We start from the raw sequence: 18,631 nt of genomic DNA on the forward strand, positions 1-18,631 counted from the left end.
CTCTCAACCTAAAGATAGCCTGAACTCTTGGGATAAGCTGGTCACGGCTTATTGGCTCAGAACAAAATATTGACTCAGCAAGTCAATATGATCTCTCAGAGTCTGAATGGATTGAAGGAATCATCCAACAGTACTAAAGAGGCATCTTCTGAAGAAGAAGCTTATGATCTTTAGAACCCTGCAATAGCAGAGGTGAATTACATGGGTGAACCCTATGGAAACACCTATAATCCCTCATGGAGAAATCATCCAAATTTCTCATGGGAGGATCAACAAAAGTCTCAACAAGGCTTTAATAATGGTGGAAGAAACAAGTTTAGCAATAGCAAGCCTTTTCCATCATCCACTCAGCAACAGACAGAGAATTCTGAGCAGAATCCATCTGGCTTAGCAAATATAGTCTCTGATCTACCTAAGGCCACTTTTAGTTTCATGAATGAAACAAGGTCTTCCATTAGAAATTTGGAGGCACAAGTGGGCCAGCTGAGTAAAAGAGTCACTGAAACCCCTCCTAGTACTCTCCCAAGCAATACAGAAGAGAATCCAAAAAGAGAGTGCAAGGCCATTGATTTAACCGTCATGGCCGAACCTACAAGGGAGGGAGAGAACGTGAATCCCAGTGAGGAAGACCTCCTAGGACGTTTAGTGACCAATAAGGAGTTTCCCTTTGAGGACCTAAAGAAATCTGAGGCTCACCTAGAGACCATAGAGATTCTAATGAACCTCCTTATGCCCTTTATGAGCTCTGATAAGTATTCTTCTTCTGAAGAGAATGAGGATGTTACTAAAGAGTAAGTTGCCAAGTACCTTGGTGCAATCATGAAGCTAAATGCCAAATTATTTGGTAATGAGACTTGGGAAGATGAACCTCCCTTGCTCACCAATGAACTGAGTGATCTGGATCAACTGACATTGCCTCAGAAGAAATAGGATCCTGGAAAGTTCTTAATACCTTGTACCATAGGCACCATGACCTTTGAGAAGGCTCTATGTGACCTTGGGTCAGGGATAAACCTCATGTCACTCTCTGTAATGGAGAAACTGGGAATCCTTGAGGTACAGGCTGCCAATTTCTCATTAGAGATGGCAGACAAATCTATGAAAATGGCTTATGGACTAGTAGAGGACGTGTTAGTAAAGGTTGAAGGCCTTTACATCCCTGATGATTTTATAATCCTAGACACTGGGAAGGATGAGGATGAATCCATCATCCTTGGAAGACCCTTCCTAGCCACAGCAAGAGCTGTGATTGATGTAGACAGAGGAAAATTGATCCTTCAACTGAATGAGGACAACTTTGTGTTTAAAACTCAAGAATCTCCTTCTGTAACAATGGAGAAGAAGCATAGAAAGCTTCTCTCAGTACAGAGTCAACTAAAGCCCCCACAGTCAAACTTTAAGTTTGGTGTTAGGAGGCCTCAGCCAAACTCTAAGTTTGGTGTTGAAATCCCATATCCAAACTCTAAGTTTGGTGTTGGGAGTCTATAAAATTGACCTGATCACCTGTGTGGCTCCATGAGAGCCCACTGTCAAGCTATTGACATTAAAGAAGTGCTTGTTGGGAGGCAACCCAATTTTTATTTATCTAATTTTATTTTTATTTTTATTGTTCTTTCATGTTTTATTAGGTTCATGATCATGTGGAGTCACAAAATAAATACAAAAATTAAAAACAGAATCAAAAATAGCAGAAGAAAATCACACCCTGGAGGAAGGACTTACTGGCGTTTAAACGCCAGTAAGGAGCATCTGGCTGGTGTTCAACGCCAGAACAGAGCATGGATCTGGCATTGAATGCCAGAAACAAGCAACATCCTGGCGTTTAAATGCCAGGAATGCACCCTAAGAAGAGCTGGCGCTGAACGCTTGAAACAAGCATAGAACTGGCGTTCAACGCCAGAAACATGCTGCATCTGGGCGTTGAACGCTCAGAACAAGCATCAATTCAGTGTTTAAACGCCAGAATTGCATGCAAAGGTATTTTACATGCCTAATTGGTGCAGGGATGTAAATCCTTGACACCTCAGGATCTGTGGGCCCCACAGGATCCCCACCTACCTCCACTCACATTCCCTCCTCATAATCCTATATCACCCTTTCCCAAGAACCCTTCACCAATCACCTCAATCTCTCTTTCCCGTCACCTACACCCACCCACTCAAATTCAAACCATCAACACACCTCCATCTCTCCTTCTTCTCATCCTTTCTTTCTTCTTTTGCTCGAAGACGAGCAAATATTTTAAGTTTGATGTGGAAAAAGCATTGCTTTTTTTCATAACCACTAATGCCTCAAGGGATGCACTTCCCTCCACAAAACTATTGGGAGCAAATCAACACGTCCCTAGGAGAATTAAGTTCCAACATGGGACAACTAAGGGTGGAACATCAAGAGCACTTTCCTCCATGAAATTAGAGAAGATCAAAGAGCAATGAGGGAGGAGCAACAAAGACAAGGAAGAGACATAGAAGAGCTCAAGGACATCATTGGTTCCTCAAGGAGAAAACGCCACCATCACTAAGGTGGACTCATTCCTTGTTCTTAAACTTTCTGTTTTTCGTTTTTTTATGTTAAATGTTTAATTATGTTTGTGTCTTATTACATGATCATTAGTATCTAAGTGTCTATGCCTTAAAGTAGTGAATATGAATCCATCACCTCTCTTAAATGAAAAATGTTCTAATTACAAAAGAACAAGAAGTACATGGTTTCGAATTCATCCTTAAAACTAGTTTAATTATTTTGAAGTGGTGACAATACTTTTTGTTTTCTGAATGGATGCTTGAACAGTGCATATGTCTTTTGAAGTTGATGTTTATGAATGTTAAATATGTTGGCTCTTGAAAGAATGATGAAAAGGAGAAATGTTATTTGATAATCTGAAAAATCATAAAAATGATTCTTGAAGCAAGAAAAAGAAGTGAATACAAAAGCTTGCAGAAAAAAAAAGAAAAAAATGGCAACAAAAAAATCAATCATTCTGAACTTCAATGGATAAAGTGAGATGCCAAAACTATTCAAGAGGCAAAAAGCTACAAGTCCCGCTCATCTGATTGGAGCTATATTTCAATGATATTTTGGAATTTATAGTATATTCTCTTCTTTTTATCCTATTTGATTTTCAGTTGCTTGGGGACAAGCAACAATTTAAGTTTGGTGTCGTGATGAGTGGATAATTTATACGCTTTTTGGCATTGTTTCTACATAGTTTTTAGTATGATTTAGTTAGTTTTTAGTATATTTTTATTAATTTTTAATTAAAATTCACATTTCTGGACTTTACTATGAGTTTGTGTGTTTTTCTGTGATTTCAGGTATTTTCTGGCTGAAATTGAGGGACCTGAGCAAAAATCAGATTCAGAGGTTGAAGAAGGACTGCAGATGCTGTTGGATTCTGACCTCCATGCACTCAAAGTGGATTTTCTGGAGCTACAGAACTCCAAATGGCGCGCTTCCAATTGTGTTGGAAAGTAAACATCCAGGGCTTTCCAGAAATATATAATAGTCTATACTTTGCCCAAGTTTAGATGACGCAAACTGGCGTTGAATGCCAGTTCCATGTTGCAGTCTGGCGTTCAGCGCCAGAAACAAGTTGCAAAGTGGAGTTCAACGCCAGAAACACCTTACAAACTGGCGTTCAACTCCAAGAATGACCTCTCCACGTGTAAACTTCAAGCTCAGCCCAAGCACACACCAACTGGGCCCTGGAAGTGGAATTCTGCATCATTTACTCATTTCTGTAAACCCTAGTAACTAGTTTAGTATAAATAGGACTTTTTACTATCTTTGTAGGAGATCTTTGATTAGTTTTATGCTATCTTAGACCTTTATGGGGGCTGGCCATTCGGCCATGCCTGAATCTTCATCACTTATGTATTTTCAACGGTAGAGTTTCTACACACCATAGATTAAGGGGTGGAGCTCTGCTGTTCCTCATGAATTAATACAAAGTACTACTGTTTTTCTATTCAATTAAACTTATTCCACTTCTAAGATATTCATTCACACTTCAACATGAATGTGATGATCGTGACACTACAACCATTTTCGTTCTACCTTCGATTGAATGAGTAGCTCTTGGATTTCTTAATCAGAATCTTCGTGGTATAAGTTAGAACCCATGGATGGCCATTCTTGAGATCCGGAAAGTCTAAACCTTGTCTGTGGTATTCCGAGTAGGATTCGGGAAGGGATGGCTGTGATGAGCTTCAAACTTGCGAGTGCTAGGCGTAGTGACAGACGTAAAAGGATGGTGAATCCTATTCCAGTATGATCGAGAACCTCCAGATGATTAGCCATGCAGTGACAGCGCATCAGACCATTTTCACAGAGAGGACAAGATGTAGCCACTGACAACGGTGATGCCCAATAAACAGCTTGCCATAGAAAGGAGTAGGACTGATTGGATGAAGACAGCAGGAAAGCAGAGGTTCAGAGGAACGAAAGCATCTCTATACGCTTATCCGAAATTCTCACCAATGAATTACATAAGTATATCTATCCTATTTTATATTTTATTTTTCTTTTAATTATGAAAACTCTACAACCATTTGAATCCGCCTGACTGAGATCTACAAAGTGACCATAGCTTGCTTCATACCAACAATCTCCGTGGGATCGACCCTTACTCACGTAAGGTTTATTACTTGGACGACCCAGTGCACTTGCTGTTTAGTTGTACGAAGTTGTGAAACAAAATTAAGAATATGGACGTGCGTATGAAGTTTTCAGCGCCGTTACCAAGGAAGAAAATATCACGATTTTGCACACCACCTTTCCTCACCTTATTTGCCACCTCTGCAATTCGGCTGGAATTGACATAGAAGGAGACATCCTCATTGAAGAGGATAAGCCCATCACTAAGAAAAGGATGGAGCAATCAAGAGAGCATGGATCTCAACAAGAGCATGAGGAAATTCCTCACCATGAAATCCCTGAGATACCTCAGGGGATGCACTTTTCTCCACAGAATTATTGGGAGCAAATCAACACTTTCCTGGGAGAATTAAGTTCCAACATGGGACAACTATGGATGGAGCACCAAGTGCACTCCATCATCCTCCATGAAATTAGAGAAGATCAAAGAGCTATGAGGGAAGAGCAACAAAGGCAAGGAAGAGACATTGAGGAGCTCAAAAGCACCATTGGTTCTTCAAGAATAGGAAGACGCCACCCTCACTAAGGTGGACTCATTCCTTAATCTCCTTGTCTATTTATTTTACTGTTTTTTTTATTTTTTTGAGCTTTATGTTTTATTTATGTTTGTGTCTTTCCTACATGATCACTAGTGTCTAAGTGTCTATGCCTTAAAGTTGTGAATGTCTTATGAATCCATCACCTTTCTTAAATGAAAAATGTTTTAATTACAAAAGAACAAGAAGTACATGGTTTCAAATTCATCATTGAAACTAGTTTAACTATTTTGATGTGGTGAAAATACTTTTTGTTTTCTGAATAAATGCTTGAACAGTGCATATGTCTTTTGAAGTTGTTGTTTATGAATGTTAAATATGTTGGCTCTTGAAAGAACGATGAAAAGGAGAAATGTTATTTGATAATCTGAAAAATCATAAAAATGATTCTTGAAGCAAGAAAAAGCAGTGAATACAAAAGCTTGTAGAAAAAAAAATGGCGAAAATAAAAGAAAAAGCAAGCAGAAAAAGCCAAAAGCTCTTTAAACCAAAAGGCAAGAGCAAAAAGCCAATAGCCCTTAAAACCAAAAGGCAAGGGTAATAAGAAGGATCTAAGGCTTTGAGCATCAGTGGATAGGAGGGCCTAAAAGAATCAAATCTTGGCCTAAGCGGCTAAACCAAGCTGTCCCTATATTTTCAGTTGCTTGGGGACAAGCAACAATTTAAGTTTGGTGTTGTGATGTGCGGATAATTTATACGCTTTTTGGCATTGTTTTTACATAGTTTTTAGTATAATTTAGTGAGTTTTTAGTATATTTTTATTAGTTTTTAAATAAAAATCACATTACTGGACTTTACTATGAGTTTGTGTATTTTTCTGTGATTTCAGGTATTTTCTGGCTGAAATTGAGGGACTTGAGCAAAAATCAAATTCAGAGGTTGAAGAAGGACTGCAGAAGCTGTTGGATTCTGACCTCCCTGCACTCAAAGTGGATTTTCTAGAGCTACAGAACTCTCATAGGCGCGCTCTGAATTGCGTTGGAAAGTACACATTCAGGGCTTTCCATCAATATATAATAGTCCATACTTTGCCCAAGTTTAGATGACACAAATTGGCGTTCAACGCCAGTTCCATGTTGCATTCTGGAGTTAACCGCCAGAAACAGGTTGCAAAGTGGAGTTAAACGCCAGAAATAGGTTACAAACTAGCGTTCAACTCCAAGAGAAGCCTCTACACGTGTAAAGCTGAATTCTCAGCCCAAGCACACACCAAGTGGGCCCCAGAAGTGGATTTCTGCATCATTTACTCATTTCTGTATACCCTAGTAACTAGTTTAGTATAAAGAGGACTTTTTATTATTGTATTCGAAGTCTTGGTTACTCCGGTTCCCCTCTGGGGCCGAGACCAATGAACTCCATTATCACTTATGTGTTTTCATCGGTAGAGTTTCTACACACCATAGATTAAAGTGTGGAGCTCTGCTGTTCCTCATGAATTAATGCAAAGTACTATTGTTTTTCTATTCAATTCAAGCTTATTCCTATTATAAGATGTTCATACGCACCCAAGAACATGATGAATGTGATGATTATGTGACGCTCATCATCATTCTCACTTACGAACGCGTGCCTGACAAACACTTCTGTTCTACATGCAAACAAGCTAGAATGAATATCTCTTAGATATCTAATACAGGGGACTGAGTCCGAGATATTAGAGTCTTCGTGGTATAAGTTAGAACCCATAGATGGCCATTCCGGAGATCCGAAAAGTCTAAACCTTGTCTGTGGTATTCCGAGTAGGATCTGGGAAGGGATGGCTGTGATGAGCTTCAAACTCGCGAGGGATGGGCGTAGTGACAGATGCAAAAGGATAGTAAATCCTATTCCAGTATGATCGAGAACCGACAGATGATTAGCCATGCAGTGACAGTGCATTGGACCATTTTCACAGAGAGGACGGGATGTAGCCATTGACAATGGTGATGCCCAATATACAGCTTGCCATGGAAGGGAGTATGAATGATTGGATGAAGACAGTAGGAAAGCAGAGGTTCAGGAGGAACAAAAGCATCTCTATACGCTTATCTAAAATTCTCACCAATGAATTACATAAGTATCTCTATCTTTAGTTTATATTTTAATTATGTTTTTATTATCAATTCACCATAACCATTTGAATCTGCCTGACTGAGATTTACAAGGTGACCATAGCTTGCTTCAGGCCGACAATCTCTGTGAGATCGACCCTTACTCACGTAAGGTTTATTACTTGGACGACCCAGTGCACTTGCTGGTTAGTTGTGCGAAGTTGTGACAAAGTGTGATTCACGTTTGAGAGCACCAAGTCTTTGGCGCCATTGTTGATGATCGCAATTTCGTGCACCAAACATATAAAGCAATAAAAGAACATGCAAAATTGTAATGATTGAACTAATGAAGAAATTAAAGAACCCACTATGTAATATAAATAAGTAAAGTATAAAAGAGATTAACATGGCAATGTATGAAAGGTTGAAAACATAAAAAGAGGTCTTGGCTTGGAGTGAGCTAAGGATCCTTTCCTTGTTGGAACCACAACTACGATAATTATGATGGATTAGTCTCACTTGATCAACCCTCACATCGGAAGGTAAGTTAAATGAGCATAAGTGTCCTTAACCCACAAATCCTAAATTGCTTGCTAATTGCCTTAGCAACAAATTAGCGTTAGTAGAAACAAGAACAATTAACAACCCAAGAATTGACACTAAATGTTGGACATTCCAACTCTAGGTACCCAAGAACTCACTTTACCAAGCCAAGAGACAAAAAGTTTAGCCTAAAACCATGGTTGACATTTTGTCAAACACTTGGTGGGCAAAAAGCTTAAACATGAGAAAAATAAGAAAAGACTTGGAATTAAAAACAACAATTTATCTCAATCAACAATAATAGCATAAGAAAGCATAGAACAAACACCAAACATCAAACTCATCAACAAGAAAGTGAAATTGCAAAAGAGAAACAAAATTGGACTATAACTTGAATGAGAAGAAAGAGTAATGATAATATAACCATAAAGAGTAATAATAAGAGAATACTTACAATGAGTTTAGCAAAATCCAATTAACAAAAATGGAAATGGCACTTGGAATATAAAACCCTAATAAAACCCTAATGGAGAAGATGAGAAAACTTAGAGAAAATTAAAACTAAAAACCTTCTATTCTACTCCTAAAACTATACTAATGCCATGCTATGTTATGTCCTTCATTTCCCCTCCAATATGAGCTAAAAAACTACAAAAATGGGCCTCCAAAGCCTTCAAATCGCGAGTCACGTGGTTTTCTAATGAGGTCATGTGCGAACACCTGTGCAGACGCACAGGCGTGTGCGTCTGCACACTCTGCGAAATTCCCAACCTGTGCGTACACACAAGTAGCTATGCGCACGCACACTAGGCAATGCTTGACGAGACGTGCGACGTGCTCAAAATGATCCACGCGATCTGGTTGGGCTCCTGTGCGAACGCACAAGAGGCTGTGCGCACGCATAGGTCTCTGAGCTCATCTCCTTTGATTCTTCAAGTTTCCTCCATTTTGCAAGCTCTTCTTCCATTTTCTCCAACCCATTCTTACCTTACACACCTGAAATCACTCACAAACGACATCAAGGCATCGAATGGAAGGCAAATGGAATAAAAATAGATCAAATTAAGCATAAAAGAGCATGTTTTCATAATCAAGCACAATTTGGGAGGAAAGTTCAAAAGCATGTTATTCAAGGGAATAAGTACAAGTTTATGTGATGAAATCCATTCAATTCTAACCAAAAAATCATCAAATATGGATTCACCAGTCGTACCACCTTATTATCATTAACTTATAACTCGAATATAAGAATATGAAAGGTATGGTGTTATATTATGGTATCAGAGTAGTTCGTCCTTGTGAGCCTAAGGGATGGATTGCTTATGCTTCATTGCATACTCTAAGTTGTACCTGTGCTATTTAGGATATCTAATTGATATATTTAGCATGAAGTTCATGAGTATACTTTTGAAAAATTGAAGTACTTAACTTGAGATATTAAGACTGATCACCTTGATATCACTTGTTTTGTGTGGATAGGACCCGAATGGCAAGTCATGGACGAGAACGAAGAGGAAATGAGGAACCTACTCTTTTTGGAGATCAGGCCGAGTTTTTAGCGGCTATGACTAATCTCGTCAACACGATGCAAGCAAGTGCTGCAACCACGAACCAGGCTATGGAAAGGATGAATGGGAACGGTAATGGACTAGGAACCTATCAAGCTGATGGAGTTCCAATGACCTTGGTGACATTTTTGAAGATCAATCCCCCAATCTTCAAGGGTTAAACTTATCCAACTGAAGCCAGTAATTGGTTCCAAAAGATGGAAAGGGTACTGCAAGCACATCATGTACCTAAGGGTTAGCTGGTCAAATTTGCTGCTTATCAGTTGATTGGAAAAGCACAATACTGGTGGCAAAGAGCTCACTGTCTACTACAGCAAGGGAATGAGATAATCACTTAGGAGGTGTTCAGAAAGGATTTTTACAAGAAATACTTTCCGAACTCAACAACACAAGCCAATGATTTGGAGCTACTACAACTGAGACAAGGATCCATGACAGTGGCTGCTTATACGAGCAAGTTTGAGGAGTTGTACCATTTTTCGAGGGTTTGTCAGGGTGCTCCTGAAGGGTATGAAGAATGGAAGTTCATGAAGTATCAAGATGGTTTGAGGGATGATATCATGTGAGCTGTGGCGCTTCTGGAGGTCAAGAGATTTGCAAAATTAGTGAACAAGAGTTGTGTGATGGAGGATTATTCTAAGAAAAATGTGGCTACAAGTACTAATCATAGTGATTACCACAACCGAAAATGTGTAAGATCTTTTGCTCCAATGGGTCAGAATTCAAAGAGGGGAGGTTACAACCAACAACCTCAACAAGGCCAGAATAACTTCCGAAGGAACAACAACAACAATCATCAAGGAAGCAAATATGAAAAACAACCTCAGAATAACTTAACATGTAAAAGGTGTGGAAGCTACCATCCAAAAACTCAATATAGAATCAGATTGGGACTGTGTTACAACTACAGAAGAGCTGATTGTATGTCTTGGAAATGTCCCGAGAAAGCCAATTAAAATGCCAGGAGAGCCCTACAACAAGGTCGTGTGTATGCTGTGATGACGGATGATGCTCCTAGGTTAGAGACTTTGACCAAAAGTAAATGTGAAATTGGTGGTAAAGTGTTAACTGCATTATATGATACTGGAGCATCTCATTCGTCCATAGACTTTGATAAAGCTGCTAATTTAGGATTTAAGATGTCGAAATTAGCATTTAATTTACATGTGCTTACTCCTGCTTCAAAAACTGTGGTGACTAGACTAGGATATTGAGAAGTTCCTTTTAAAGTGAAGGAATTTTAATGAGGATAACCATATTTGATCTTGTATTTACTTGTAGATTATAGGGTGATAGATATAACATTGGGTAGATGGTGAATTTTTTAGTGTAGAGGCAGGTAGAAATGGAGAAAAATAAGTGAACATGTTGTAGGCTTGAATTTGCCTAGGTTTGACATTGATTGTCATTTGATTTTAGTTATGATAAATGAAATTCATTGGTTGTCTACTATATCAAGTTATGGTTTTGTGCTTGCGGATGAAGAACCTGAGTAGGTACCCTGATTGTCATTGAGGTCCTAGGTAATGTGATTATTAAGATTAAGGATTCTAATAAGAATTTGATTTAAACCTAGAGATGCACTAAGGCCCTAAATTGTTATTTGAGTCTTAGGATGAATGTAAGCATTATTCGGGTTAGTCTGAGAAAGCTTCAAAGTGAGAGATATATTTTTGTGATAGAGTGTGACGTGGATGAATAATTAGATTCTTAATGGATGACAATACGGGATTTTTCAATCTCGTATAATTACCAGCATGTGCACCAGATCATACCAAGTTATAAATTCACGATGCGTGAGTGTCGATCCCACGAGGATTAATGGATTAAGCAAACAATAGTTAATTGATTATTCTAATTAGGAGGTTCAATTTCGAATGATGAGCAAAGATATAAACTAAAATTTAAATGACTTGAACTAAATAAAAGCAATAAAATAACAAGAAAGTAAATGACATGAATGTAAGTAACTTAAAATTTAAATTATTGGAATGTAAAGTACAAGAATGTAAATACTGGGAATGTAAATAGCAAGAATTAAGAATGAGAAGAACATTGGGATCAAGAGATGTTGCATTCTAAGGAACAATAATTTTTATCTCCTCTTCAATCATGCAATTATTGATCTCTTGGAAAATCATAAGTAATTAAATTCTAATGTCTTGGTAATTCAAGCTCTCTTAACTTGATCAATTGCCAATGTCTTGATCTAATTGCTCATGAGAAGAGATAAAGATTGGTCTCTAATTTAGAGCCACACAATTTTATGAATCAAGTTATGGGTTGATTATATATCACATATCAATTACCAAACCCAAATTCACCAAATTGAGAGAAAGATCTTCAAGCTCAATTCTATGATCTCTCTCTCTTAAGTTTTCATAGAATTCAAATGAGATTCAAATTCTCTCTTAAGACATTTGAATCCTTGGAATGAAGAACGAAGATTCTTTCTAAAGAAGCAAATGAAAGAAAGACTGAAGATGAAGAATCAAACAAATTAAACCATTAAATTGCAACAAAGCTCACTTTTTCAATTGATGAGAGTTAGAAATTCATAATAAAAGAATTACAAAATGGTGTGAAAGAAGATGGAAGAGAATGAGAGTGGAAGGAGAGAGTCTGAAGACTCTCCTCCAGTGGTGTGTATGTGTAGTGATCCATAAGCTATTACCAAATTAAATGAAATTCAAATTACAATCAAACATAAATTTTCTAACTACTTCTAGATGATTCTTGTGGTCTTGATTGATTGTTAATTTTGGGCTTGATCCATTTGAAAGTTTGGAGAATTGTAGAATGAATTGATGAAATTAGGAAATTAAAATTGGGTGTGAAGCACACTGTAATGCCACGCTTTTCTTCATCAAAGGATGGCCCAAATGTGAAAATAAGGAGCATTGGCATGGGACGCTGGGAACTTCCCGTGGCACTTCAAAGGCTTTTTGGCCCAACATTAGTTAATGAAGCAATAGGCGTAGCACGTGAAGGATTTGGCATGGAACACCAAAGATTTGTGCCCAGTTATACAAACAAATGACATCAAGCATGGAGTGCTGAATATTGGCGTGGGACGCCAATTTGATTGTTGTGCATATGCGCGGTGTCATGCGTACGCATGATGCTGAATTTACCACGTGTGCGTACGCACAATTGCAGATGCATACGCACTAGCGGCGTGGGACACTGATGATCTTGCTCCTCCTTCACGTGGGATGCCACTGATTTCCCTTTTCTCAAGTTCAAATAATTTAAACATTAGCGTGGCACATTAAAGAAGCGGCGTGGGACGCTGGGATCATGCTTCCTTTCATTCTTCATATTTCATTGCATGCTTGTTTCCTTGCTTTATTATTTGCTTTGTACGCCATGCTTCGTTCCTTGCTTCATTCTTCATTATTAGTGTGGTACGCCATTGCATGCATTCCTTTGCTTCATTAATTGTTGTGTGCTTCTCATGATTCATTGATTAATAACTACCACAAAAACGGAAGATAACGGCGGAAAATTAGTAGCTGTTTTGACAACAGCCGCTACTTGTTAGTTTTCTGGCGGTTTTGGTGGTGACCACTGGAAAAAGCAGCAATTTCTTTTGGTGATGGTTCAACCTCCTTTTCTCTTGATCTCATTTTTCTTTCGTTATCGCTTACAAGAGCCAGAACCCAATGTCTCTCCTCCTCCCTCGGATTCTCTTGCCATAGCATCTTGCCACCATCAAATTTGACCTTTGACGCCGCCAACCCCATTAGACGCACCCTTTTCCCTTTTTTTCTCTCTTTGAATAAACATCCCCAAACCTTGCTAACCCTAAATCTTCTTCCCCGAGGTACCATTGGCGCTATTTATGCTCGTTCAGACGAAGACGACGACACTGGGCTCTCTATTTTATCTCGTCTGCCAGATTTGCTCGCCATCTCCTCCAATTCCTACGTGGTTCAAATCTGCTGCAGCTATATAGATTCCTGATGAAGATATTGGACTTTATGAGGTTAGTTTATGGTGTCTCCTTTATTGGATTTCCTCAAGCGAGGGATCGATGGCGGACTTACTTGGGCCTCTGAGACCTTTTGCATTCCTCAGGTTGCCAAGAAAATCGATGACATAGTATGGCTTCGGCACCTCGAGGATCCTCTTGCTCCTCCTTACTCTTCTCTTCCTTGGCCTCAACCTTGGTACCCAGGTACACAAACATGATAAATTTTTATTCTTTTTTCATTTGGGGTGTGCTAATATGTGCCTAATTTGATTTGGAATTTGGCTTTATGAATTGGATATTGTTTGAAATTGCCTGAAATGTTAGGAGGGCAAGCTGTAACTTAGTTAACTCTATTGTTAGTTGTTTTCAATTGGATTCCTTAATTATTATGGTTATTATTATCAAAAGGTTTAATTTAACTTGAATTAGTTCTGAGCTTGAGCTGCACCTGAATTTCCAGTGATATGAACTCAATGATGGGAATTAAGTTCACTTTTCATTGAGCCCAAGCTTGAGCTGAGCATATTTATTTCATTCTATTACTAATATACATCAAAAGCTAATTAAAGTGCAATGATGACTGTAAAAGATTTGGTGAATATATTATTAGGATTTCATTCCGATGAAAATATATTGAGGTATTTGATTTGTTTGATAAACTAGGTTTGACAGATTTTAGGCTAAAATGGTTATTCTCTTTAGTCTATATTCTTAGCAAAGCTATTTGAGTCATGTTGAAGCTAGCCATTGGTGTTAGTTGAAGTACAGAGAAGGCTATTTGATTTGTTTGATAAATAGGTAAGGTGTGAGGAACTTATTCTAACCATTTCTAAGATTAGGCTATATGTATGTATGTGAGAGAAAGTACAGAGAAAGAAGAAGAAACGTATTCATTATTATTGTTATTAATGATAATGAAATAAACTATGTATTATTATTATGATCATTATTATATTGGTCTTCTTCTTTTTACACTAATTTTTCATATATTGTTTATCCATTTTAATTATCTTTCTTGAGTGAAACACAAATTTTAATAGCGAGTTACGAAAGATATGGCTAAAGAAAGAAAGATACATATAACATACTATTTCAAAGGAGTGTATCATGAATCATGATAGCATGCTTTTGATGCATACATTACTATGTTGGCTAATCCCAATGAACATTCTGATTTATGAGACATTATGGTACTCATTATAGTGGTGCCTTCCTCGGCCAGAGCTTCTTAATGCCTCTCTCTTTCTCTTTATATCTATTTTTCTATCTTTAATAATTCTTTCTCTTAGGATTACTTGCATGAAACTTCTAAAGCATTATTCACTTGCAAGCCTCACATGTTAATTCATATATGCATGTTTGTTCCAGGTGTTTCTGCTTCTTCCACTTTCATAAGCATTCAACAACCTCACTTATTTTAACCTAGATTAGTTGAGGTATGCAACTTGCCTCTGTGTGTTAGTTTTAGGATATTATTACATAGCATATTTGAATCATGTTTTCTTTTAGATGCCTCTTTTCCTGTTAATCTTCGTTTGATTTGTTCTATTGATCAAAAGAAGTAAGTAACTATATGATTCATCTTAAGCTTTGAAGTTGTAGTATCTTTTATCCTTTTACATTTTTTAATTCTTTAAATAGTTATTGACTTATATGATTAAAAGTATCCCAATGAATGATGATATACCTAGCTATCCAGGAATTAGAAGTGTACTTAAGTTATAAAATTTTGGGTAGGTAATTGTGTCACTGAAACTGGTATCAAACAATAGTGTAAAGGCCATGCAGATTATGCTGTTGTAAGCTCTTGTTCATATAAGTTTCTAAGTTCATTTCACTATATGGAACAATGAGAGAAAAACTCAGATTCTATTGAAATGAAGAATTAAGTTTCAAAAGAGCTTATTAAATCAATTCAAGTTATTGGGCATTTTTATTGGTCATTTTCTTGTCTAATTGTGCAAGGCAAGTAAAGGAGAGTATTTCGTCTACCTTTCAAGGCGGATGCTATTAACTCTATTGTATTTGTCTGCAACAGGTGGGGTTTTATATCCCATGCTGGTCTTTGGGATAAAAGTCACTTGATGAGACATTGAGAAGTATGTACTTTCTTCTTGATGCCCCTCTTCATTTATATCATACTGATTTCTTAAAATGAGGTGCATTAATTTATTTCAATTTCAGGTATGCTAGTATTTATATCTCTATGGTGTCTAATTTCTTATATTATACACCCTTTATGTATTTCCGCTCCCAGGAATAGGTATCCAGATCATCTTCTTCCTAAAGCATTATGTTTCTGTTTTGCGTTTTAGCTGACTCAAATGTGTTTCTGTGCTGTAGAACCTTGCGCATGATTCATACTCACGCTTACGTTCACAAACACAATATTAAGATTTAAATAGCAAGAATTTTTTTGGGTGTTTTTTGTAAGAAAGTTTGACTTATAGAATATGCTTAAAATTAATGAGTATTTTTTTTACTATGTATGTGACTTAGGCTTTTTTAGATGAATGTTCATCTTCACATAAAAATATTGGAATTCTGCTATATTAGTTTATTTTCCAATAGAATATATTTCATTGAACAATAAAAAAGTCATAATTTCTGCATTATAACTTTAACTTTTTGGATGTTTTCTTTTTCAATGGTTCTCAATCAGGAAGAACGGCAACAACTACCAGATGAAAATCCTCAAAAGTGAGTCTATGTTCTTTAGATGAAAACGCTTACCACTTTTTTTTATTGATGTGGATTTGGAATCTGAATTAATTTCTGATCCCATACTAACAAGTTTGTATTTTCTAACTTATTTGTATACCCTTGAAGGTATATATATTTGTGCTTTACTTATCTTCAAAAACTGCACATGAATGCAAAGTAGAGAAAAAGTGAGGAAGAACTAACAACACTCAAGCAAGACGCTATCGATGGAAAAATATCACCCTTAAACTCTGCCAGGAAAGTAAAGAAGTCTAAGAAGCAAAAAATACGAGAGGAGTCTTAAACATCACATTGGAGTTTAATTTTGTGCCAATATTTTTGTTCCCGGGTACATTTCTATTTTTTATTGTTAACTAAAGGATTTTGCTTTAAATGCCTAATCTATACTTCATTAGCTTTTGCCCTCAATTTTCAAGCAATTGAAAAAGGATAGCTTAACATACATGATGGTTTTATTAACTTGTGTTCTGGATAAACTTATTAGTAACCTCTCTTAGAAAAGCAAAGAGATCGAAAAGCTTTGCACGGCGGATGGAAAAAGAGGTACTTTACTTTTTTTATTCATTCTTTAGACTATTTCTACGACTTAAGTTTTCTTGATTGTGTGGAATACAGTAATGGCATAAACTTTGTTGATACAGTCGGAACAACATGGGAGAAGAGTCGAAAAAGGAGAGTTATAGATCACAGTGCACAAAAAAAAGATGGCTCCTATATCAATGATGAAGAAAGAGCAATTGGTGTAAGTACAACTTTTTATAATTGATTGATAAATTTATGAATGCTATTTTGGTTGTTTTATGTAAATAACTTTGGAGACCAATTTTTTTATTCATATTTGTGTGTCATTTTACTGTGATGAAAGTGATACAGTTAATCATCCTGTTTGGCGTGTTCTCGACATGAGATGGACCCATGATCAAAATGATTGTATTTGCTAATTTGTGTTTGTAGAAAATAATTGAGGAGATTGAACAACAGGATGAGTCTTCTAGAGTGTTGTCTCAAAATGATTCCATTGCTCAGGTTTTCGAAAAAGAGAAACCGGGTAGAGTACGTGGTGTGGGTTTTGGACCGACTCCTAGTCAACTCTTCGGTCCGAATTCACATGTGCCAGTCAATAGAGTCCAAGTAGAGGAGACTCAGAGGAAGCTGGTAGAACTGCAGGCAGAGCTGGAAGGCGAGAAGTTGAAGAGGAAGGCGGTGGAGGATGAGGCAGCAACAGAGAAGAAAAAGAGGCAACGATGGAAAGTGCTTTGATTTATCTGTATCAACGGCAGGGTGAGGAGCTCCCACTAGACATCGCTGTAGGGATGAGTTCCATAAAATGATAGAGTGAAGAATAGTGTATTAGGATTGAAGATAGTTTAGTTTGAAGCAAACTTTTTTTTTGTTAGTAACGCCATGCATGCTTGCATGATTTGTCACTCCCTTGGCACGCTTTTGGGGCCACGCTTTCAAAAGCGTGGTCTAAGACTCAAAGCGTGTCAAAAAAAATTTTTGCTTCTTTTGAGCTTATTTTATACTTTTTTCTTCTTTTTTTATTATTTCTTACAAAATTCATCAAATTGAAGGGATCAAAGCAATTTCCAACTTAAGCACCAAAATTGTTCCAAAATTAAGCATTATGTATTTATTTTTTATATGAAAAAGTATAGAAACACAAAGTAGATAGCTTTTAATAAAGCCGAGGATTTAGGGCTAAAGGTTTTGCGATGGCTTTTAACTAATATGATTTCGTGTGTTTGCTGTCGATTGGATTAGACTTAGTTTTGAGGTTGGACTAACGGTCAACGCATTACTTGTTCTTGGATTGTTTGAGCATTCAATTTGATTAAGATCTAAAGGATTAGAAAGATTGATAGTCGCGCAGAGTTATTATTTGGATTCAGTGATGGTGAGGACACGTTAGGTGAGCATACGGATCTTAGGTTGGATGTTGAGGAAGTTTCTCTGGATAAGATTGCTAGGAGTCGAGGAGTTATTTAGGAGCTATATGAAAGTTGGAGAGTAAATTTTGAGAGCAAAAATTCTAATTACGTGGGTAGGATGTAAGACCCGAAAAAATGATAAAAGTATTAATTGGATAATTAATCATTAAATTAAATAGTCAAAATGCGCCCAGACGGGGTCAAAAATTAAAACTTAGGAATTTGAAATTTTAACGATTATATTTGGATTCGGAGAATTTTTTTGAGTGGAAAAATATAATTTAACCGGCAGAACCGGCTTAAGTCTGTCTAGCTCTGCTAGTGAGACAATTAATTATGAATGAAGAAGGTTAAGAAACTAAAATTTATAATTTGTAAAGTAGAAATAATTGGAATACGAATTAAAGTGCTAATCTTAAAGATTTTAGCCCAAAATTGGGCCAACGGACTAAAACGAGTGAACCGGGCCCAAGTAGGCCCAAGCCCACATATATAACTCCAATAGTGGACACAAGTTCAGTCACTTTCCCCTTTTTCCTTTGTGTTCCATGCTGAAGAGAAGAGAAAGAGAGAAGAGGGTGAGAAACCCTAACTTCCTTGATCTTCAATTGCTCATAACTTTCTCTTCGGAGCTCCAATTGCTGCACCGTTTGCAGTCACGCGAAGC

General features: G+C 37.2%; 1 long non-coding RNA gene across 4 annotated transcripts; it reads left to right on the forward strand.

The window, feature by feature from the left end:
- LOC110263467 lies at positions 12,354-17,538 on the forward strand. 4 transcript variants are annotated; one of them, XR_002349157.1, is made up of 9 exons: positions 12,355-13,321; positions 13,414-13,513; positions 14,678-14,745; positions 15,348-15,408; positions 15,972-16,009; positions 16,139-16,361; positions 16,518-16,576; positions 16,649-16,775; positions 16,988-17,538. It is a non-coding gene; the product is annotated as an uncharacterized LOC110263467 (long non-coding RNA). The 4 variants fall into 4 exon arrangements; XR_002349155.1 differs by having other exon boundaries at positions 12,359-13,321; positions 16,675-16,775; XR_002349156.1 differs by having other exon boundaries at positions 12,354-13,321; positions 16,139-16,576.

Source organism: Arachis ipaensis, chromosome B06, assembly GCF_000816755.2.
Source record: "Arachis ipaensis cultivar K30076 chromosome B06, Araip1.1, whole genome shotgun sequence".
Taxonomy (NCBI): Eukaryota; Viridiplantae; Streptophyta; class Magnoliopsida; order Fabales; family Fabaceae; genus Arachis; species Arachis ipaensis.